Here is a 12,447-nt window from a genome sequence, read left to right on the forward strand (position 1 = left end):
TCCAAAAGAGCTCCAGTTGAAGGCATGGAACAAAATGCAATAAATTGGATGGCTTTTCCACCATAGAGTAAAACCTACTGAAACCACGTGGTAAATCCAGGTCCTGGTGCAGTAAAATGCCACATTTTTGTAAACCGGACTCAAAACATAGTCGGTACAACCCAGAGGTAAGTTAAAGCAATAACCTTTCAGTGACTTTGCTTTGGCCAGTGTGAAATAATTTTTTTGGAAACAGGTGCATTCCTTACAGAAAGAGACACATTACTGACATCTCATCGTACAGAAAATTCCGTTGATCCTTGCAAGCACTCCCAGAGAGGCGTCCTGAACTGGAGCAGGCGCTCGACACTATTTATTCTGACCAGTCTTCAGAGGCGGTTCATTCAGGGTTAGGATAACGGCATGTTATAGCTTTTCTCCTGCTTTCTTCTAGGGTAAATGAAAATTTCTATACTTCAAAGCTGTCAGTTTAATGACCCTCGCCAGAATTAATACAGCTTTTATGGAAAATACAATTTGGTTTAATTGCACCACGAGGAAAAGGGGAAAATAAAGGGGAAAACAGGATTGTAAAATGATGCTTTCACGATATAAATATAACACATAACTTTTTTATAAGAGGGGAAATAAAAAAATAAAAAGGTGCATGCAATTTCTCCTGACAGTAGGATTAAGATACCTGATTAAATTTGTGCAGGAGACAGTTACAAATTTTTTGAGCTAGGCTTCAGTGTTTTCTTTAAACAAATGTTATTTAAAAAAATCCTTACAGGGGATGTCTCAGAAAATGACACTTTGATTGTTTTTCCCCTGATTAGGGGAAAATTGAACTTCAGGGAAGTGGTTGGAGCTGCAGCATTCCCACTGTGGATGAGTGCGGGGTATACAAGACAAATTTGGGTCAGCTGTTGCATTTACTCATTACTTAGACTTTTTGCATATAGATGAGTGTTATTTCAGGTCTTAAAATCCTGACTTTTCACCACAGCCTGTTTTTTTTAACCAGTTGTGCTTTACTAGGGAGGTATCAGCCTGCTTTAAGGCTTTGAAGCAGACGGTGATAGGAATAAAGAGGTTTTACACAGCCCTACAAATTTCATACATATAAAGCACACATGGAACAAGAAACCCTTTTCTTTTTCCCACACTATAGCAAATAAAATGATTGTTTATCAATAAATACATAATGCACTTTACAATCGCATTATAAACAGCGGGAGCTGAATGAATTTCAATTATGCCGGCCAACAGCACTGTGCCATCCATTATATAAATCAAACCTAGGCATAGGCCTGTAAGCTTTTGCTGCTTCACTGATTTTTTATTGCCATACAAAATGATAACTGGAAACTATATAGAACAAGGCAAATTAAGAATCTATTGGGGGGAAAATGCAATTGGAAATGAACAGCCTCCTGGAAGCTACATTCACCAGCCAAATGCCTTGTGAGATTTTATCTTCTGTGCACAATGTGATGATATTTCTGTGCATATATGGTTAAATTAATTTCCCCTTATCAGCATAAAAATGTAGCTGGCCAAAATAGATTAGAGCTGCATAATATGTTGGATCACATTTTATTTAGGTGGAGAAGAGCAAAATACTTAATTTCAGCCTGGGATGGTATTGAGCAGAATAAAAGATTGAGTTCAAACAAAGAGATGATGCTTCCCAGGTTCCTCTCCTTTTGTTGCATGGACGAACTGATCTGTACGTTCAGACAAGATGATGATTTTCTCAGTTGCAGAACAGTGAAAAGAAAATAAAATCATTTCTCTGTGGTCAAACAGAAACTTCTGATCCCACTGGAGTCCAGTCTCACTCTTTGAAGGATTATTGTGTTTCTTCACGTTCAGTCAGTCAGTTTGTGAAGTTTGAAGCTAAGGTGGGATGAGGCGGTCCGTGTCCTGCAGGATTGTCCTATAAATCAACTAATCTTCTAAAGACCTGCAAAATGTCCACATCTGTTAATAAAACCCAGCTTGGTCCACAGGGGATAAGCAGCTGACTTCAAATTAGCCCAGCCCAGTTGTACCATTAACCTGCCATTTGCTGGTAAGTTGACATTTGCTTTTTATTTTTAGCAAGTAGTTTCCGTTCCCATGTAACTACCCTGAGCAAGTGGCATCAGGGCTACCGGCCGAGGGGTGCCAGGCGTGTCCCTTGCTAAAGGCAATCAGCAGCCCTTGCAGCCCTGAGGATGCTGCCGCCTGTACACAGCCCCACTGAAACTGACGCAATGGAAGACCATTTCATTGTGAGTTAGAAAAAACAGCAGAGGAAGCGTGGTGGTATTTTTGTTTGTTTGGTTTTTTTTTCTAATTCTGTTGGTTTACTTCTCTTTGACATGTGTTTCTTGAGGTTGATTGGGTTTTTGGTGGGGTGTGGTTTTGTTTTTTTTTCTTTCTTTCTTCTGCCACAATGCTATGGAGAATTATTCAGCCTTCAGCTATTTTGTATGAAAACTTTTGGAGATAACAGCTAGTGCATGGCTTAGCTTCACGTTTCAATGACAAAACCTCCTTCAAAAAAGACAGAAAAATATCTGCAGTAGAAGGAGATTTATTTTGATGGCTACTTCTAGCTTCAGTCACGTAGATATTTTTTAATCCAAAATTCAAACATTATTAAATTGAACTGGTAATCATTCCAGATTAAGATGAGATTTAATTGCTTACTTTTTTATTTAATTGCTTAATTTTTTTATGTTAAGTATGTATTTCACTGTAATTCTTCAGTATACCGGATTTAGTTCATACCCATTTCTACTCAGTCTTTTAGTAGACAAAATTTTGTGTGCTGTGCTAAATGTTTTGGCCATTGTGCCCTTCTAATGGCCAGGTCTCAATTCCCTCTATGCCCTGCGTGGTGCAAACCTCCCAAGGGCAGGCAGCACTGCGTAAGTCCCTCAGAGGCTGATGGCACTGCTCCCACGTGTCTGAGCTTCTCGCAGACCTGAAGGGAAATCTCAGCTCTTCGGGAGCTTGGGAGCTAATTGCTGTTCACAGCACCTCATCAGGATGGAAAACCGCTTCTTCAAACCGCGTTTAATAAAACAGGTTTATCCTGAAAATGCCTTAAATAACACCCACGGTACGGTTCATCCCGCAGTAGTTCATGGACTACAGTGGACCAATGGAGCCTCCTGAGGAAATGCACATCCCGCTATACGCGTAACAGAAAGTGGATGCCTTTTCTCCAAATGCTGCAACGCCATGTCCATGCAAGACAATCAAAATGGTGGTAAGGTATCTTCGCTGTCATGAAAGGGCTGAGCTTGTTGGTATTCGGGAAGATGGACATTAAATAGCTTAATGAAGGGAAATGATTCCTTCAGAATGTAGGATTTTGTTGAAACCATAGAAGGAGTAGATACCACTTCTGCATAACATTATTAGACTAGGCTGTGTTTATTAAACAACAGAAGAATTTGGCTTAGCACAATATATAAGCTAAGAATAGCAAAACTGAGGTTTGCCCACTGTAATTTTGTTTTCAGAAGTTTTGTGTATCATAATCTAAAAATTTTCATAGCTTCTCAACTGTCTTTTGTGAAAGCCATTCCTTTTCCGTGCAGATCTTATATCTATAGACCACCATGTCTCTAAGAAACAGCCATGCCTTCTTAATCGAGGCACATCCTATTATTTGGGCACCAAGATGAAATGAGAGACAGTGAAACAGACTAAATCATGACAATTCACTAGGTATCTACCACCTGGTTCTATCAGTAATAGCAATGTATTTGCATAAACTTAGTAAACTAAACCTAGTTGAAATAATTGTCAAAACAAATTACTCAGTTTAAGTTCTTTGTGATACAAACCAGATTTTTTAAAAGGTCAATACTTACATTAGCGGAAGTTTGAATGTCAGTTTCAATGCATCATCCCTATATTTTAGGGAGGAGAAATAAGGAAGACTCTTCAAGACACCAAAGACGTAGTATGTAAAAGTAGAGTTCATTTTAAAAATTAATTCTTGGAAAAAATTGGGGAAAAAAAACCCACTCTTCCCCCTCCACCCACCAGCCTACCCCCAAGTGGAGAGTGGAAGTGGCAGCTATTGTGGTAAAACATTCCTGGGTCTATCTACATTGGAGGAAATGAAAAACTATTAAACGGATAATAGAATAAAAGTGCAATGAGATGTTCAGAGAATCCATCAATAAGAGGATGGCATGCAATTGCTAAAGACAGCCCTTTCTAAATGTAGCTTTATTGCCAGAGGAGGGAAAATTGAGAGAGAATTTGCAAACAATTGAATTTATGGTAATGGCATAGAAGCACATTGTACCACCAAAGCAAAGCTCGGAGCGAATATAAGACAAAATATACCAACGTCCCGTGGAAACCCTTGTATTTCACCTATTATTCCTTGGTACTTGAAACGGTAATATTCTGATGTTAAAATCAAGTGCATCGCAAAACGCATTAGGAGGCAGTGACTGGGTGATATCCTGCTCCGTGTCTGCTTTAAGGTCAATCGTTGCACTAGAAGCAATTCAAGATGCGAGCAATGATGAGCTTGCTCCTGTGGACTTAGGGTAGCTTTGTTCCTTACCTGCAGGCATACCTTGTCAGTCTGATGCTCTTACCCTGGCAGTTTATGGGTAAATTACCTCGGGATCATTTCAGTTGATTTGAATTTTAAACCTGTTTGAAAATGCACTGTCACTAGGTCTATTGAACCAGCAGAGGTGACTGTTAAATGACAGGCAGGAGAGAATAATTAACTGATGGGCTCAGAGATAGAGCCGCCCAATAACCAGATAAACTGGAAAGGGGAAAAATAACTTCTGCCGCAGGTCACAGATATCTTCTCTGGACAAAGCCCCAGACAAAGCCTGATAATGCTAAAACCCCATGGATGAAAAACCACAGGCACCAGGACGCCTAAGCTTGGAGACAGCCTACACTTGGCAGCGTGGAGGGTGGGATGGGGCAGGCTTTCCTGGAAGGCATGTTTTGAGTTTTGTGTGCAAAGAAATTGGTCGCACATTTTCAAAGACGTTATTTATATGTGGTTGGTTTGGTTGTTTGTTTTTTTTTTTCTAGTTTGGTTTTGATTGTTTTTTTTTTAATTCCACGTCCCTTCCTCGCGATGCCAGCAGCCTGCGTTCAGCAGCCATGCCTCCCCAGTGTCCATGGGGGCTCCAGGTGACCCTGCCCCTGCCCCATCCCCACCGCTGCCCCCGACTAACCAACCCCACCGCAGTGTGCTGGCTGGGTCAGGGAAACACCCCAGCTTTCAAAGCAGTCAGGGATTTTTTATTGTTTGGGTTTTTAACGTGTAGCCCCTGCTACCACCAAGCAGAGTCAGCCGGGGGGTGCTGATGGGATTTAGTAGGATGGGAGCAGGCGCTCAGTCCAACCCTTATTTCTCCCTTTCTCACCTCGCTGGCCTTCCACACAGCAAGGCAGGTGATGAGGAGCATCGCTCTGCTGCTGCCTCCCCATTCCCAGAGCGGTGCATGGCTCCAGCGGCAAGTGGCCGTGGGTGGGCTGCAGTGCTGCCAGCCTGCGCCCGCTCCTGCTCCTGCTGCCTTGGGCTTGCGGGTGGGTGGTCCTTCCCCGGCAGCCCGACAGCGGGCACGATGTGTTTGGGTGTCTCTGTGTTGCAGGGCAGTGGGCATTGGTGAAGTTACCTGACTGTGTTGCTGAGTTGAGAGTCTGGAGATAATTCTCGGCAAAGCACAGAGGGGGTAGAGGGTTTACTAGATTTATCTTCTGTAGATTTTGGGTTGGGAATAGTTGCTTGAAAACAGGACGAATGGGAATAAAATAGCCCAGGTCAGCACGTGTCGTTCAGGAGCATCGGCTCTCCTGAGACAGGCATAGACAGAGCTGAGCCTAAGTTCAGCTAAACTGATTTTTCTATTACTCCTCTGCAAAGACTGAACCTGCAAACAAGGCTTCCTGTACTAAAAAGTCCTAGTTTGGAGGAATAGAAAAGCAAAACCATTTTTGTAAAGAACCAACAATAATGATTAAAAATCTAACGCCTAGGAATTACTCCCCAGATCTCAATAGCAAACACCAAGGGTGGAAGGCGGAGAGTTTGGAAAATGGTAGAAGGTTGCTGTAAGGTGAGATGCTCGCTGGCTTTCAAAGCAGTATGGGACAAGGAGAGGCCAAATAAATTAACTGGAGAAATGAAAGTAAGTTGTGGCAGCCCATGCCAGCCTGGCCCCTTGGAGAGCAGAGCTCAGAGAATGCCACTAAGTGTGAATAAAGATGTGAGAGTGGCTGGCTGATGCCCTGCTGAGGCGGTGGGACAAGCTCCCGCCAGGCAAAATACCTCTAAGCCAAGGCTCTGCTTTAAAGATAAAACCTTGAATGTTAATGGCTTGGGCTGTGGCACAGCCTTGTCCCTCCCTGAAAACATTTCCTACAAATTTAATTACCATGTATTACAGTGTTGCCGTTATTAATGACTCTCCTGAAGTAAAATATTTGTGATTTATGAGAGGGGTTTTTTTGGTTTACACTGTTTTACCTGAAGCATAACAATTGCTCTATCCCTGGAAAGCCAATAAATGAGGGGCACAGGAATGTGAGTTCTGTTGAAAGATTTAAGCCTATCGTTCCAAGAAGTGTAGTCGTCTTGGCAGCAAACAAGGATTTCAGGACCTTTGAGACATTTGCTTTTAATTGTGGAGGAATGGCATCACCAGCTGCAAAAATGTTTCACCATAGGGAATGCTTGTCTTACCACTCAGCATCTCGCCAAGGCATCACTTACCACGAGGAGGGCTGGAGGGGCATCCAGCATGGCTGCTGGGGCTGGGGGGCAGGCAGAGCCCAGCCTGGCCTCAGGAGGTCTCTGGGACCTCAGAATCATTTATTTCTTCGAGTGGCTAAAGGTCTGTAGTGTGATCATGTAATATTACAGGCAGCAGCTATCTGTAACTTAGCTGAGAGGGGAAAAGTTCGAGGGCAGTCACAATCCTGGGGAGCGATTGCGGGGATGTTGAGGGGCTGGGGTGGAGGCTGGACACGTCCCTATATAAGGCACAATGACTGGGGGCATGTTGGTTGCCCCGTCTCTGCCTTGTGCATCTAGGGGTTTGGTGTATCTAGGGGTTTGGTGTATCTAGGGGTTTGGTGTATCTAGGGGGTTGGTGCACTTGGGGTGGTGCCTCGGGAGCTGCCCTGCGGGTACAACAGAGGGCTTGGGGAGTGGGGACGGGCTGTATTTTTGTTTCAGCCAGAGCATCTCAAGATCTGTACTCCATTTTTCTGTATCACCGAAGATCTTGTGAAAAAAGTTGTATACCTGGGGGAGGGTGGGGGGAAATCCATTTTCCCAGATTACTTTTTATATTGGGAAAAACTTGGTTGGCCCTGTCTACATTTTTTGAAATAAACAAAACAAATCGAAACCACACACTAGAAATTAATGGGAATAGAATCTTTACAACTGTACCACTTCTAATTATGAATGCTTCCATCTTTGCATGTCAGAAAGCTGTGCTGGACTTCCCAAGTGCTGATGTGTGGTGGTTGCTTTCTCCCCAGCCCCTGCCAGCGTGGTGGTGGTTTGATGAGCTCTGCCAAGGCTGGCTGCTTGAAACCACCAGCTAGTCATAGCGAGCGCTCAGCAGGCTGCCCCTGCCCCTCATGGCTCCGTCTGTTCCCTAGTCAGGAATCCTAATTTACTCCGCTATCTTTAAGCACAGGCATGATTCAGTATTGTATTGGTCACTCATCACTTTCTTGATTCAGGTAGAACGGCTGAAAAGCAGCAAAGGCAATGCTGCTCGTGGCGGGTCCGGCACTGCAGAAATGCCTGTCGAAAGGCTGGAGCTGGCCTCTACTTTTATAGAAATTAAACAAGTTTTTTACAGAGGGAACTGTGCATTGCCTTGTCAATCACTGCCTTCTGCCGAGTGCTCAGCTTTCATTCCGCTGTTTTCATTCAGTCTGCTCACCACCAGCCCTGTCTTCAATTTATTCTGTATAAATTGAGATGCTGTAATTGGACTTCTCCAAGTCTGCACAGCCTAGTCTTAAAGTACCCCAAGTGTCTTATCCAGGCTTCGATTGCTCCTTTGATGGACTACAGGCATCCTGCTTGTTTGTTTATTAGGCAGCTTCTTATCTCGGTTGTAGTCTTAAGAAACTCCATCATTTCAGTTGGGCAGCTCCAGTAATTAGGCTTCCTGCGTTCCTGCTCTGGCTGGTGCTACCTCAGCCTATATAAAGAAAGCAGAAGAAAGAGGTGTAAGAAAACATTACTACTGGTAGCAGTCAACAGTGTAAGGTAAGAACCCTGGTCATGCGTGTCGGATGCTGAATCCTGTAAAACTGGGGTCGACCAAAGAGGTGCTAACACAAGGCCTGAGACCAAAAAGATGAATAAGCTAAGGTAGATTACCTTTTCACAAAAAACACTGATTGCCTTTTTTCGTCGCCATATCAATTACATATTAGCTGGGAAGAGGAGCTTGGGGTTGCAGATACACATCTGAATCTTCATCAAGTGGCAACTTGTGCCTAACAGGCTGCTAAAGTGCAATTTTTCTGATTTTTCACCCGCAATAATACCTGAAGTTAGAAAAAGATTGGGGATTTATAAATGCCATTTATCCCCTGGAGACGGGAGCCTGACTTGAATGCATTGGAAGGCGCTGAAAATTAGAAATGTTTTAATCATGTATTCCCAGTGGTGAGCGCACATAATGGCAACAAATATTTATCCAGATGGATGAATGCAAGAATCAGCTTTGGCCTGAAGCTGGCACCGCTCCTAACCAGTCACATCTTTCACTGGTGGCTCTTGCTGACATGCTGCCTTCCTCGCTGAGAGCACCGGGGTGTCTCCAGCTGCTCACCAGCCCTTCCCTCTCTCCGCTGGGCTGCTCCCAGTCGCTTGGCAGCCACCGGAGCTGGTCCATCTGCTGGCCGTTCATGGAGGAACTAACTGTTTGGGACTCTTTTTTTCTGGAGGTCACAAGCAATGCCAGGATCTGGTATGACGTGATGCGCTACGGGCATGGCAGGAGCCTGAGGAAAGGTTGAACTAGAGACTTGCCTGGCACTGGTTTCATTACTCAGCAGGACGGTGCAGGGGCACTGCCTGCCAGTGCTGCTGCTTGTTTAGCCACCCTGAAATGCTGTTCAAGCAGGAAGGAGTTTTAATACATTATTGCTGAGCAAGGAGCGGGGATAGGATGCTGTGTCATAGAACAGGACTTTTTTAAATGAATTTCAGTCTTTCTGGATCACAGTTCAGCTTCTCTCCTTTCAACTCCTGCAGGGGAATTCACTCCATGCTCGGTGTTAAGGGTTTGGGGTTTTCCCCCCTTTGGCAGAGCCTCGAGTGTCTTCATTTTTCAAATAGAGAGGCCGGTCCCGTAACTCAGATGAGGGGGCTGCCTCGTAGGGATGCCACGCATGAGCAGGGCAAACTGGCCTTTATGGGCAGGGTCTGAGGCCCAGCGAGTGTGACTCACATGCTCAGCTTCCATCCCCCTGACAAGTGACTGGTTTCTGTAGCATGGTTAACTCTAGCCAATGTCATTTTCAAGCTGAACCCTGAAAAATTCTAGAAGGTGGCAGATGAGATTCAGTTGTTAAAAATGCAACAGGGTGTTTTGGAAGGGCTTTCTGAGGATGGTGATCATATTGGCAGCAAAACTCAGAGTTAAGTTTTCAGAGCAATTTCAATGCAAGTTTTCGGTCTCTGCCTTCCAGCTGCAAAAAACCCCCCGCACGTGTCCTCGCAACCTTTTCAGGTCTAGAAAACCGGGCACTTCAAATTGACTGGCAGTCTTGTAGTTATGGGTTAAGCTATACAAGCACAAAATGCTTCCTTCGACTGATCCTCCATGCAAGAAGTGGGGACTGTGGGTGCCTGCTGAGCTTTCTTGCTTGAGAGCCACAGGAGGCTGTGTGGAAGGTGATGCCAGAGGTGATGCAGCCTCTCTCCCTGCTCCAAAGCAAGAGCGCTAGCCTTGGCATGCAAACTAGTAGCCCCCAAAAAAACAAACCCAACATCAGCTGCTTAGTTCAGAGCCTTCTCCATTACTGATGTCTCCATAATGTATCTCTGGAAGGACTGGCAGGGCACGGGGTCTCAAATGCCTGGAAACCCAGGGTGCCAGGAAAAGCTCTGGCATCGCTGGCTGGAGGGGACGGCTGTTTGCAGGTGGCAGTGGCCAAACGGGCTCGGTGCAGCTTGTCCCTGGTGGCCTGGCAGGCAGGGCAGCAGCTCTGCTTCTTAGCCTTTCTCTGGGTTTACTGCTTTGCACATGAAATTAATAAGATTTGTCATAAAAAATATGCCCATTGACCATCTGTGTTAATAATTGACTTAACGAGGATCTAACTGCCTCTAGCCCATCCCAGAGAACTTAATTGAGGGGATTGTGTTTATAATCTGCCTTGAGAGTCCTAATCTTCTGTTCCGGCGCTGCCAAGCCACGGATTGATTGATTGATTTTGGTCTCTTGGAGCAAAATAACAACCTCCTGAGGCAGGCTTTGGCAGTTTCCCAAAGAGAAAGTACACTGCGTGGGGAACTGGGAGGGGGGGAAAGAGAGAGAAAAAAAAACCAAACCAAAAAACCCAACAGGTTTCTTTGTGGTGTTTAAATGTGGCTTGTTAAATCCTGCTTCCTGAAAAATGTGAACCAGTAAATGTCGAGCTCTTGAGTATGCTTCAGGTCCTCTGAAAAAGCTGTTGTTGTCAGCAGGGGACTTGTGTCTTTTGGTATAGATGATGGATGGTGAAGCCTGTTCGAGAGTTGGTGCGAGCGGTTTCAATACCACTACAACACGGGAGGTCACCCCTGCCTTTGGAGGGGTGTCAGGCAAGGTCTTCACCCAGGTAACTCTCTCCGAGGTCTGAGGACTTTATCTCCAGAAGAACTGCATGAGGAGCAGGTCAGGGGGTGGCAAAGCACGGTTCTGGGGAAGAGGGAAGGAAAGGTCACCCATAGAGACAGGCTGCTGGAAATGGCCACAGAAAAATGGAAAATTGCAGGCAATCACGCGGGAGAGCCTGTCAGGAGATCAAATTCTTCATTTTGTGCCAAAGCCAGACTAACTGCTTTAACTAATTTTTCAGTTAATAATTTTTATGGATAATAATTCTAAGCATAAGATAGCTAATATACTTGCTGTGTTTGATATTTTGCCATTTTGAAACAGCAGACTACTTCCCTGAAAAAAAAATCGAGCTCTTTCCTGTGGGCAACTAGTGTACAATGTAGGTGCCGATCTCCTAAAGCTGGGCATGTAGTTTTTCTGTTCAGGAAAAGTGCACAATCCTTCCCAGGATCCAAAGGAACACATTTATTGCACTCAGTGTTTTTGGACATGGGCAGCATCCACACTGTATAATAGAACATTTCTTCTGGGTGTACGGACCACATCCATGGACTGCTTCTTTCCCTTTGTGTTTGATGTATGGGTTGTTAGGTGCTTCTATTGTTCAAACCGCTGAACTATATAGTAATTTCTTTTGAACTTGCATTTCTTTCATTATCCACCTTGCCATCTTCAGCTTCCTGGGAACCAGAGCCAACACAATGCAGGAAGCCTGCCAGGGAAGTCCAATATTTGAGGGTGATATGAGATTACAGCCCAAACCTAATAAGGATAGATTAGTTTTATTTCCCGTTTAGCCACGAGCATGGCTGGTAGAACAAGATATTAAATCAGACTTCTAAAATTGTACCTGTACTCTGAGCCGTCGGTCAGCTGTACCGATCCCCAGCCCTGGTGCCTTCTCTTGCATCCTGAACGACCACAGCCAAGACTTTCCAGAAGCACTACAAGCTAAATGCACCTCTGGCGCATTCAGGTCAATCACTGAAATCAGCCTGAAATTATTTGGATCCAGCCTCCTGCAAACAGATCTACGGTGCTTCTAAGTTGTGTTTTTCATGCAGCTATGGGGTAGGATATTTTTATATTTTTTTTTCCTCCTTCACAAGCTCTTCGCTGCATGGTAGCATCTGTTAGAGAAATATAGTATGTGAGCCATTGCCATTTTAAAGGGAGGAAGGATGCCTGGTGATGGCTGCTGCTGCCTTAGTTTGCATCAAGTTTGCTGCTTTGACTGCTGTGCGGCTGAGCAGGGGGTAGGGGAGGGAAGCGTCCTCTGGAGAGCCTGACTCGCAACCAGCCAACTTGGTTCAGTTCTGTAATGAGAGATTTTTCCTTATTTGCAATTAAAATGTCAAATAACGTTAGAAGTATTTGATTTGTGCTCACAGCGCAGTTCTCCAGCTTTCTGACTTTAAGAAAAGTCTTGCAAGATGCTGCTTTTTTTTAATCCAATTACAGTTACAGACTGAAATTAATTTACTGAATCATTGATTTTCCAAGGGGCAGAGGGTGGCTTCAGCTTTTTGGGAAACAAGACTTGGGGAACACAATTTCCCTTTTCTACACAGTGGTGCTTTTTTGGGGACACAGTCTGGAAGCACCTAGGTGC

The 12,447-nt window shown here is 44.5% G+C and overlaps 1 protein-coding gene across 1 annotated transcript in view; it reads left to right on the forward strand.

The window, feature by feature from the left end:
- The first annotated feature begins 3,148 nt into the window (after nucleotides 1-3,148).
- CD96 (CD96 molecule) overlaps nucleotides 3,149-12,447 on the forward strand; it is a 45,499-nt gene continuing 36,200 nt past the window's right edge. The window contains exon 1 of the mRNA XM_055802504.1: nucleotides 3,149-3,244. The gene's annotated coding sequence lies outside the window, so the exon portion shown is untranslated. The remainder of the gene's footprint in view (nucleotides 3,245-12,447) is intronic.

This window comes from Falco peregrinus, chromosome 4 (assembly GCF_023634155.1).
Source record: "Falco peregrinus isolate bFalPer1 chromosome 4, bFalPer1.pri, whole genome shotgun sequence".
In the NCBI taxonomy this organism is placed as follows: domain Eukaryota; kingdom Metazoa; phylum Chordata; class Aves; order Falconiformes; family Falconidae; genus Falco; species Falco peregrinus.